This window comes from Quercus robur, chromosome 9, assembly GCF_932294415.1.
Source record: "Quercus robur chromosome 9, dhQueRobu3.1, whole genome shotgun sequence".
NCBI lineage: Eukaryota > Viridiplantae > Streptophyta > Magnoliopsida > Fagales > Fagaceae > Quercus > Quercus robur.
This window is the reverse complement of record NC_065542.1, coordinates 33,523,683-33,536,051: the sequence shown is the minus strand read 5'-3', so window position 1 is coordinate 33,536,051 and position 12,369 is coordinate 33,523,683. Positions and strand designations below refer to the sequence as shown.

Below are 12,369 nucleotides of genomic sequence, written 5' to 3'. Positions count from 1 at the left end.
CCAAAAGCTTAAATTTATAATAATAAAAAAATGGTTGAATTTAATTATTTAATCATTATTCTAACATAAAATAATTTCATATATATTCAGTTGAACCTTGAGAAGGAAAGAGGCTGAGTTGAGGTTAAGATCATTGCATTGATTTGCAATCTCATTTGAGATGTTATTGGCTGAGCAAACGGTGCCTGATACAGAGACAATTGCAACATTGATTAGAAATGCAACAAACAATGTGAATACGCTCTCTATTAGGAAATATCGACATGCATCCTGTGATATAACACGACAAGGAAGACATTAGCATTTTGACACCTTAGCAAAAAGCAATTGTTTTGGAAAATAAAGAAAGCATTTATCTCTCGTATGCAATTTAATAAATTAAACTAGTTTTACGATCTATGATTATGATAATTACTGTAATCTGAAACTCACTTGTATATAACAAATTACTTCTTCTAATTTTTCTAAAATTCAGTTCAATCTTGTTACTTTTGAAATATTCATACTAGTAAAAAAATATATACTTTGATTCAATGTAATCTTTCCATCTAATTCTGTCAGACGGTGTTGTTAGATGTCTTAAAAATGATGTCCTTCTCGAAATTAAAAAAAATACCAAAATTACAATGTTTTGGGACACGTAATTGGCAACCATCCTAACGAAAAGGACTACATTTAAAATGAATGGATGTTATAGTTGTGAATTGAATAAATCAGGAGTTACAATACTAAATTGAATTTTGAATAAAATTAAAAAAGGGCAATATGTAAGCACTAGATTCTTACATTGATGCCATGGACAGAATTTGGTATTTTCTTGGATAGCACAAGAGCCGAGTGGAGAAAGAGATTGTGCCTATTGATCAAAAGAAATGTAATGCACAATATGGTATAACACAAATTAACGATTAGAAGGAAGAAAATAAATAGTTATGAAATAATGAAGGATATTTAATGCAGTAAATTACATACGGCATGACAAGGGCACCCAAAAGTGCTATGGCATCACCGGTGGCTCCTTGGCCACTGAGCTTTGGTATAAACATTCCCTTTAGCATAGCAACCGCTGGAGGCTTTACATAACCCATTTCTCCAAAGAAACATGCAGCCATTACGAAGACCAGTATTGTTATTAGCAATTCCAGCTTCCTAACCTGCCAACCAGAAATGTTTTAACAAGAATTAAAACTATAGTGGAAAACGGGAAAGTACATGAATTCAATTTTTTGAACTCCGAGGAGTAGTACTACGGTTGAGACCATGACTCTTTGCAAATAAAAATCCTCTATTCCACTCAATGGCAAATCAAGGCCTAGGCCTAAGGCCTCAATTTTATTAAAAATAAAAAATAAAAAAATAAAAAGCCCCATCCCTTTTTTTTTTTTTTTTTTTTTTTTTTTTTTTTTTTTTTTTTTTTTAAGCCCAAAATTATAAAGTAATGTTAGGATATTGCAAATTCTACTACTTAGAACTTACAAATTGTTGTGTCACTAATTACAAAAAAAAAAAAAAAAAAAAAAAGCATTCATTTATAAGGTGGTTAAAACTCATCAATCACATTCATTACTACATCAATTTGTGTGTTGTACATGGTAAAATCAATAATATCTTTAGGCTTTAGTAATTTCCAAAATTACCGCACACTATTGGTGTAATGGTCACTTCACAAATATAAGTGTTTGTGGAGTGTGAGGAAGCAAGGGCCGGGATTCAAGTCCCCGGTAGGAGAAAGTATACCATGTTTCGGTAATACCAACTCAACATCTGTTTTGGTATTTCCTACCTAATAAATGAGTGACACCTGTTTCAAAAAATCACATCAGACTACTCCAATAAATTAATTACAATCTTTTATACTATCAAGAAGATAAATTAATCATCTATTAGAGTAGTCTGATGCGGTTTTTTGAAACAGATGTCACTCATTTATTGGATAGGAAACATCAAAACAGATGCTAAGTTGGTATTACCGAAACATGGTATACTTTATCCTCCAGTAGGGAACTTCACACACATATATTTAGATTATGCTAGCGTAGAATTTTTATCTTATATATATATATATATATATATAAAGAAGTAATTTCCAAAATTGTATGATAATAAGTAGTTTAAACAATAGAAAAAGGACTGTGCAAGATTTTTCTCACTTCAAAAAAAGGTTTGGAAAAATTATACCAATAGAAAATCAACCCAATTGAAAACCATAAACTGTTTTTTTTTTTAAAGGGAGGGAATGTTTTAAGGCTTTAATTTTTGTAAGCTAATATCCTATACAATAGATTGCCAGCATTACCCACCTAAGATTGTAAAAACAAACAAACAGTACCCACCTAATCTCTCATATGGCCACACATCAAATAATCTCAATCTCTTTCTTACACCAAAATCAAAATTTATTACGATGCATTGCTTTATCTATGATAAAGTAAACCTCATATTTTAAAAAGCTACATTTTATTTTTATTTGAATTTTTATACTTTAACAATGCATCGCCTTATCTAAGATAAATTATCCAATTATATCAAGTCAACTTTGATTTATAATGTTTCACTTTATACTTCACGAAGTATATATGTCATTTGTTTTATTTATTTATTTATTTATTTTTTTTTTTTGCGCAGAATTCTCCCTTTCATAATGTGAGAGTTCCACATATCTCAAAGACTCATGTAAGAGATTATGCATATATCTACTTGAAGTCAGGGTGATCCAAGCATTTATTTGTTTCTCATAATTATAAAAACTAGTTTATAACCCTATGCACATGCATAGATACGCTTAAAAATATATAATAAAATGCATAATAGAATTCCTATATATATAATTTAAATACTATTGATAGTCATTTTTATATATTTTTAACTCTTTAAAAAAATTTGTAAGAATATTATTAGGTGTAAATGTAAATTGTCCATATATATATATATATATATATAAATTATTGTGAAGCACTTTTTTTTTTTTTTTTTTACGATTTATTTATTCTAAACTCTTTAATTTTTGTATTTAATAACTCATTTGGATGAATATTTATGATGTGGTCTCACATTTTATTATAAAATTAAGAAATAAAAATATTTAAAAATAAATCATTTAAGTCACATGGCGCAAAATTAAAACTCTAATTTGAGTCTTTCTCAACTTCATCTATTATTATATATATATATTTGGTTTGCCAAAAACAAAGAAAAGAATATGCTAAGATTTATATTCTAACGTGTCACAAAATAATAAATCATTTTCAACAGATCAATTAGTGCACTAATTTACTTGTTTGACTTAGACAGCAATAATCACGGAGCAGCAAATTCTAAAGACACAGGGCATTATCCACGTAATAAAATTTTTTAAAAAAAAAAATACTTAGTCTTAAACAATGACGCAATCCTCCACTCAAAGTGGAAAAAAAATAAACTAAAAACTAAAAATTAAAGTCAAACAAACAGTTAAAATGCATACATTGTTAATGACTAATTCACAACTTGGTAACTAAATATGCTTCATTTGAGTCAAATAACGTGAAAATTCTTTTGACCAGTAGAACCCTTTTTTTTTTTTTTTTTTTTTAGATAGAATTTCTACTCTAACCTAATTTAAGCATATATGTGTAAAATTCCCTCATAAAGACTTGAACTTTGACCCTTCTCTCTTAGCCTAATCTAAGTGTTTAACAATAATTTAAAAAAATATGGATAATTTATATTTTATACCTAATAATATCCTTACAAATTTTTTTAAAGAGTTAACAAAATATAAAAATGACTATCAATAGTATTTAAATTATATATATAGGAATTATATTATGCATCTTATTGTATATTTTTAGATGTATCTATGCATATGCATAGGTTACAAGTTAGTTAGGATTAAAAATTAATATCAATGTGAAGGGATTCAAAATTTTAGAGGGGCATTATGCATCAATGATTAAATGTTTAAAGGGATAAGAATTGAATATAATGTTTTTGTGCAGTAAACTAGCTGTGATATACACACGTCACACGTGATAAATGTTTGATATAGATTCATATCTCAATAAATCCAATGTATAGAAACATTGAACCAAGTCATTTTCCTGTTAAAAGAGGATTCCAAAAGCTAGAGACAGAGTCAATACTTAAAGTCTTAAACAATGATGCAATCCTCCACACAAAGTGGAAAAAAAATAAAGCAAAAACTAAAGTCAAACAAACATTTAAATTCATACATTATTAATGACTAATTCACAACTTGGTAAATAAATATGCTTCATTTGAGTCAAACAACGTGAAAATTCTTTTGACTAGTAGTACTTGATAGCAACAGAGGGAGTACTATCATTAGAATTAAAAATCAATCACTGTGAAGGGATTCAAAATTTTAGAGGGACATTATGCATCAATAATTAAATGTTTAAAGGGGTAAGAATTGAATATAGTGTTTTTGTGCAGTAAACCAAGGTTTCAGACCCGGACCGGAGTGGGAGGTTGGATTGTGAAAATTGGAAACCGGGATGATAACCGGTTTTTTAAGCATAAAAAACTGGATTTTTTGTTAATTCCGTGAACCCCTAAAACCGGGGTTAGACCGAACGAACTGGTGGCAAGAATCGTGAACCCCTTAGCATTTGTTTTTTTTTTTTTTTTTTAATTATATAAAAACAACTTAACACAATTTTATTCTACTTAATTAAATTATCCATCTCTTACAAAGAATAAAAAAATATATAATTAATATCTTTCAAAGATATTCAACTTTACTTCAAAAATTAGTCATAAATTTTAATGTTTTCATGGTTATTATTTTATTTCATTAACTTTCTTATTTAATTATTAAATATATACTTGAAAATCATTAAATTTCCATCACATATATAGATATATTGTCAATTTTGCTAGTTTTATAAATTTAATATCTATATTTAGGTTTTAATTAATTATTAAATTAATTATGATGTCATCACGGTTCGACCTCAAAAATCTTGAACCTCTTCATTTTACAATTCAATGAACGGTCCATGTATCCATGTATAAACAAACTGTACTACTTGCAAACTATGTAATAAAAGTATAAAACTTAACTATATGTCACATAATCGTTCGGTTCGAATAAGTCAAGTCCCTTCGGTCGGTTCGCTTAGGTGGTCTTCCCTTATCTTCCCTAATGTTCAGAGTAGTTATAGTTTGAGAAAGGAGCACCAGCCGAGCACCCTGAATGAATAAGAAAGGGACAACAGAGGGAATCCATGATTCTTATTCAACCGAGTTGAAGCTAGCAACATGTCGATTACACACCGGAGGTTGGTTGGTAAGAACTGGGGACAAAGCCCCCTAACCTATGTGGGCCTACCAGCGAAGCAACTGGTACTTGATTGGGCAGGGGGGGCGGTTTGGTTTCGTGCAACGCCCTCGCAGCAGGAAGAGGTAGTTTTCATTTGAAAGGAAACGCCCTTTCTATGTTATTAGTAAAGCCTAAACGCCCTGCAATCTTTCTAAAGCGCTAACGCGCCTTATATTATACAATTAGAAAAGCAACCTTTCGCCTTTATTGATATGATATAAAACAAGCTTACTTACTAATAGCAACAAGCACCTTCTTTCTCAAAGTCAAGGCTCTTCTCCTTTTCTACGAATCTACAACTCTCTTTACTGAGAGAGACTCCACCCATATCCCTACTAGTGGTTTTTCTTCATTTTCCATTCTAATTTGTTTGACAGCTTAAACTAGGTTCCATTTTAGATGGGTTTTCGGTCTTAATCAAAATAGGTCAGGGGCGCGTCGGAACGGTCGGTGGCTGCTTAGTCTCATCCGAGAGTTTAATCTCTTTGTACTGCTTTTTTTGAAAAAAAAAAAAGAAGAAGGAAGGGGGTCGATTTAGGCTCCTTCCCTTCCACTGCATAGCTGCGCTAGCAGGTACTATGAGCCCTCTGTCCCACGCATCTAACCAACTCGCGTGGTTCACTGGTTCCACCGAAAAATCTAATTTGTTGAAGCGGAGCATAGTGTGCTTTAGGCACCGAGCAAGAAACGTCTCTTCTTTCGTTTCGGTTTATTCACTGATCTGAAGCACTTGTTTTCTTATTAATTCCAGGGGCGGCGGCGTTCTTGAATGAAGTCTATCCGAACCGAATTAGCACTTCTCAAATCAGGCTAGGCCTCTCCAACTGAGCTGGGCGCCGGGGCCCTGGATGCGCTAGCAATCGGCACATAGGGGAGTGGTTGCCCGGGTTTCTCGGCCTGGTATCCTGCACCTCGCGTTCATGATATCTACATTCAACTGTGCCCGAAGACACGGTCGAAGCATGCCCACCCAGTGTGCTTCTTTCACGACATGCTTTGGTCCCGGGGTCTTCCAGTGGTCTTCTAGCGTTAGAAGAAGTCGTGGCCGGGACGGATCTGCAACGTCCTCCCACGCTTTTTTGATTTGAAATATAAGACAAACTGAAGAAAAAGACTGACCCATTCGGTGACTTTTGCGGTCGCCCTCACTGAACCGACTTGAATCTGAACTACGATTTAGACCAAGTCTTACCGAAATCGGATTTCCTTTTCGTGCCATATGCGCTTAGACTTTCTTTTTTCCCCCTTTTTCTTCCCGATCCAATATTAGTTCTCGAAAGTCTTCATTTCCGTGTAGAAGCAAAGTCTCCAAATTTATGACCAACCTTTCCTTCAGTGATCTTACAACGAACAGGAGTTTTTCCATTGTAAATTCGTACGGAGCAATTAATGAATTCCGGCAAAATAGAAGATCTTCGTGACCAAATTTTCCTGTTCAAAAGAAGATCTCTCTTCTTCTTCATTCTCAACAGGAATGCATCAACAAAATTGCCCTTCCATATAGATCGTCGTGGCATGAACTCAGAATTTCTTCCTAGTATGCTTCTACTTTAATTAAAGCTTGCTCCTACTCCTCCTCCTTCTTCTTTAGTACAGAATCGTCGTTGGTCCTTCTTTTTATTTTCGCTTCTCTTTCTTACGCAATTAAAGCCCATTCCCTTACCGGATAAGCGTATTTCCCGACACGATAGACCTATTAATGGGTCTTTTTTTTTTGTCTTCGGTGGAGAATCTTGCCTTTCTTTTTCTATATCCCCTCTATTCCCCACTGACCATCTTCCGAACCCTGGTGAATTAGTTTCTTTCATGAGGTCAATACTGGAACTAGTCCTAATCTCCGTACACGATTTAGTTAAGTCGTTCCTAACGAGAAAGAGCATCCGTAGAGAGTACAAAGTAACCTCTGTTAAGTTTGTTAGACTTTGACTTCTCGGCCAAGGGCACGTAGTTTCTTTTTTTTTTTTTTTTCTTTTTTTTTTCTTTTTAAAATTATTTGGGTTGGTGGGGTAAGTAGATTTTTTTTGCTGAATAACGTAAGTGGATAGTTGAGAAAAAAATATTATACACATTTCTTAAAAAATTAAAGGGCCAAAAAAACGTACGTAGTAGTTGATAGTTGGCCATAAAAATATTAGACTCAATTAAAAATAAAATAATAATTAACGGCTAGCCAAAAACGTACGTACATAATTGATTGTTGGCATAAAAATATCACACAAATTACGTGGATATATAGTTGAGCATAAAAATTAAACACCCAATTAAATTTCTTAATAAATAATTAATGGAGCAGAAAATTTTAAATAGGTAATAAAATAAATTACCCCGTATCTTTGTAGGCCAAGAAGTAAGAGAGTACTTAAACCAGTAATGAGAACTCCAGTCCAAATTGGAATGTGGAATCGTATATTTAGTGCAAAGGCAGTTCAAATCACTGCAAGTGAAAAAAATTGAAAATTTTTATTCTTCCTTAATTTGAATATGATCAAGGAGACATGGATGAGAGGATAATTCAAGAATGATTAGGCTAATGCATGCATCAACATAATATGGTAATAGGGCCGGCTCAATGAATTTGGGGGCCCTAGGCGAATACTTTAAATGGGGCCTTTTATTTAATTTAATTATAAATTCATATTTTTTTCAATTAAAATTTATTTTTCTTACTTTTTGAGAGGCAAAATTACTAATTTAATTTAATAATGTTTGAACATTATCATGACTACATTCGTTATTATCATTTTGTTGTATATTTTCATTATCTTCCAACTCTTTTTGATGAATTTCTTGTTCATTTATGAAACCTTCTCTCAAATTTTCTACAAAATTTTGTTTTTTACTAGTAATAAATTTGTCCATAGCTCCTTTTTGAGATTCAATTAATTCTTCTCTTTGTCTTTTTTTTTTTAGTTTTTCATATCCAGATGGATATTTTCTAGTAGACATTTGTAATTAAAAAATATTTATGAATAAATGAAACACAATCTATAATATAAAAAAAAATAACAATTTAACTAGAATAATATAAATTTAATGTATAAAACAATAGAACCTGGTTTATCAAAAGCACAATTGCAGCTCTACTTAATATGATCACTTTACAATTTAAACCTGCACAAAAAAAAAAAATATATATATATATATATATTAATACAAAGTAAATTATTCTTAATTTATAATTTTGTTATCACTTATCAATACTCTTTTTTTTTTTTTTTTTTTTTTTTTTTGTGTAGCATTAAACCTTCTTTTAGCAAAAGATTGAATCTACTAAGACCAACCCACTAGCAAAATGTGTAAGACCCAACTTGATCCACACTAAAACTAAGACAAGCCTAGAGCCCACTATCCCTCATGGTTCCATCCCACTAAATCTGATTTCTTAAAAAAAAAAAAAAAAAAAAAAAAAAAAAAAAAAAAAAAAACGTGTGAAGCCAAAAAGAAGAATAGAACAAAACGTGTAAAGCCAAAAGCAAAAGCAAAACAATACCTGATTTCTTAAAATAAAATAAAAACAAAAAAAAAAGTGTAAAGCCAAAAAGAAGAATAGAACAAAACGTGTAAAGCCAAAAGCAAAAGCAAAACAATACCTGATTTCTTAAAAAAAAAAAAAAAAAAAAAACGTGTAAAGCCAAAAAGAAGAATAGAACAAAACGTGTAAAGCCAAAAGCAAAACAATACTTGATTTCTTAAAAAAAAAAAAAAAAAAAAAAAACATGTAAAGCCAAAAAGAAGAATAAAACAAAACGTGTAAAGCCAAAAAGAAGAATAGAACAAAACGTGTAAAGCCAAAAGCAAAAGCAAAACAATACCTAATTTCTTAAAAAAAAAATAAAATAAAATAAAATAAAATAAAATAAAACAAAACGTGTAAAGCCAAAAGCTAAAGCAAAACAATACTTTACATCTTTAAGGGGTCATCTGGACCATTCCATAGACAGCTAGGCTTCTAGAGAAATCTGTAGCAAAATAGAAAGAGCAAAAACCCAGCAGCTCCTCTTCCCAAAAAAAAAACTCAGACACCCATCAGCTGAAGAAGATCTAAAGCCAAAAAGAAAGAGCAAAAACCCAGCCGCTCTTCTTCAAAAAAAAAAAAAAAACTCAGACACCCATCAGCTGAAGAAGATCTAAAGCCAAAAAGAAAGAGTAAAACCCAGCAGCTCCTCTTCAAAAAAAAAAAAAAAAACTTAGACACCCAGCAGCTGAAGTAGACGAAAGAGGCAAAGGAAGAGAAAGCAAAAAAGAACCTGAAATGAAGCTTTGTGAACACACCAAGTCTATTGCTAACACCGATTGATGAGTAAGTTAACTAAAAACAGTGTTTTTTTTTTTAGAATCAAGATGGAGAGAGAGTCAGAGAGTGAGAGTTTTTTTTTCCTTCTTTCTTTTTTCTGCCTTTTCTTATATGTTTCTTCTTTCTACGGTTTTGCCAATAAGCTAAAGATTTCTGCCTTTTCCAATCTTTTCTTCTGCAAGCAAAAGATTTGGGGATGGGAATAGTGTCACTTTAGTGTGAGAAACGGCCCTTTTTTTTATTTTTTTTTTTCAGATGATGGGAATTGGGATTAGCTTTAATGTCAGTTCAGTGTGAGAAACGGCTATTGGGATTAGCCTTCACGTCAGTTCACAGGCCTCTTCTTTTCTTTTCTTTTATGGGAGTTGGGATTAGCCTTCAATCTTCACGGGCTCCTTTTTTTTTTTTTTTTTTCTGCCTTCATGTTAGGTTCAGGGTGAGAAACGGGACCATTAAAAATAAAAATGAGAAATTAATATTATATAATATATTATATTACTATTTGGGGCCCTCTTAGAAGCTGGGGCCTTAGGCGGTTGCCTTAATCGCCCTATAGCTTCAGCCGGCCCTGTATGGTAATGATATCATTTGTCTTTGTAAGTAAATTTTATTGTTTTACCTTCGGGTATGTCAGCAGCTATGACAACCTCTGCTAGCAACCATAGGCAATACTTCACATATTTTGGGTACTCAGCCTTACATAATTCTGAAAGGTGTTTGCCTGTAGCAATACGTAAACAAATACTTATCTTGATTAGCAACTACAAGAAGAATCATCCAAAATAAAAATAAAAAGTTACTACTAAAGAAAAAGAAAAGTCAGCCGTACATAAATGGAAAGAATAACAGAGCAACAAATAAGTTTCTAGATTTGTTGCTCTGTTATTCTTTACTTTTGTGTACTGCTGACTTTTCTTCTTCTTTATCTACAAAGAAGAAAAAAATTGAGGCAGAAACTATAGTAACTTCTATATTTTGGCCTAGAATTTGTTTGCTCTGCATCTTACCGGTGCTTACACCAAGATTTGCAGCCAGCGATTGAATTATGAGCGCAAAGATCAACCCAATAAGTATCACCCACAGTAGCTGAAAATAGCAAATAGCACAACCATGCTTAATATTTCTCTTGTAAACTAATTTCTAATTATTTGGGCCATTTATGTTTGATTCAGTTTCTACAAATAAAAAATAAAAAATTTGTTTGATTCAGTTTATTTTAGGTCCTTAATTTTTGGGTTATCTACATTTTGATCCTTTACGTTTCAAAATTTTTATTTTGATCTTTTATGTTTGATTCAGTTTTTACTTGGCATTTTATTTTTCAAAACTTTCAAGAAAAGAGAAGAAAAAAAAAAAAAAAAAAAAAACCCTGAAGAGGCCAATATGAAAATTGAATCCAATATGAAAAGTCAAAGTGAAATATTTAAAACTAAAATAGCTAAAATGAAAATAACTACAAATTTAAGTGTTAAAAGTGTACTTTATTTTCTAAAAGAAAATAAATACTCTTTATTAACTTTTCATTGTAACAAAACTTTGCATTTTTATAAGGGAAATATTAACCAATGTCTTAAGGGTATTGATTTAAGAGCTATTTTTAAAAATATTTTATTGAAAGAATGATAAAATAATAAATATAATTGACAATTTTTTTATATTTTTCATAAATGTAGTGTCAAAATTTTTTTATTATAATTTATTAATAATTGCGGTAAGGTCATCCGTTAATATAACGATTTTTATAATTAAAACTCCTATAACGAGTAAAAGTAATCTCTTAGGAAATGTTTCAAAATAAACCTATAATATATCTACACTTTTGTTAAAACCCGACTTTCTCTCTTCATAATTTTTCGTGAAATAGCTAGCTCCATCTTTTTTTCTATTTGATTTACCTCAAATTTGTGATTTGGTCTAGCGTGTAGATCAATTTCCACTGCAACATGGTAAAAATAGTAATTACTTTGTCAAACACACACGCACACACAAAAACATAGAGACAAAGGGAGAGACAAAAAGAGACTCACAATTGCCGGGGTCAAGATAAGCTAAGGAGACAAGAAATCCAGGGCCTACATGTGATAAGAACTTTCTCCACCCAGCTGGTTTCTAGAACATCAATCATATATACTCAAATGTTGATTCTAACAAGATAATCTATCCAAACATATAGAACAAAGAAATTTAAAGATAGAAAATGCATAGCTAAGAAAGAGAGAAGAGGGTTATATGAGAAGAATCTTAGAGTCCTCATTATGATGATCAAACTGTTTATGATCAGGACTATCAGTGATATTGGGGGGTGGGGTTCCCTCTAGATTAAGGGCAGCTATACGGTTGCTTCCTCCACCCCATGACGATGATGACGGTACAACATCACTTACTTGCTGCTGTTGTTCTTGGCTTCTCATTCTTTTTATCTCTCTCTCTCTCTCTCTCTCTCGACTTTGATTACCTACTGCATGTGAGAGTTTCAAATGGAGCTCCATTATTTATAGTGCAATGTGGCATGAACCAAGCAATGTTTTGTAATTGAGGACAGCATAGCAGTCACTCTATACTAACTCCAAATTGTCTCCATCCATCCTCATCACCAAATATTTGGAAGAACTCTCTCAGAGTTTACTTTTCTTTTCTTTTTGGCAAAGAAATACCTAACCTTGTGTAAGGTTGAATTTATTCAACCATCTAATTGGCTTTATTCCGTGCCAAATTTGCTTGTAATTCAGCATTTAGTAACCCTATATTTAGG

The 12,369-nt window shown here is 31.7% G+C and overlaps 1 pseudogene; it reads right to left on the bottom strand.

Annotated features, from left to right (window-relative positions):
* LOC126698150 (metal transporter Nramp5-like) overlaps positions 1-12,049 on the bottom strand; it is an 83,658-nt pseudogene extending 71,609 nt beyond the window's left edge.
* Positions 12,050-12,369: the final 320 nt, after the last annotated feature.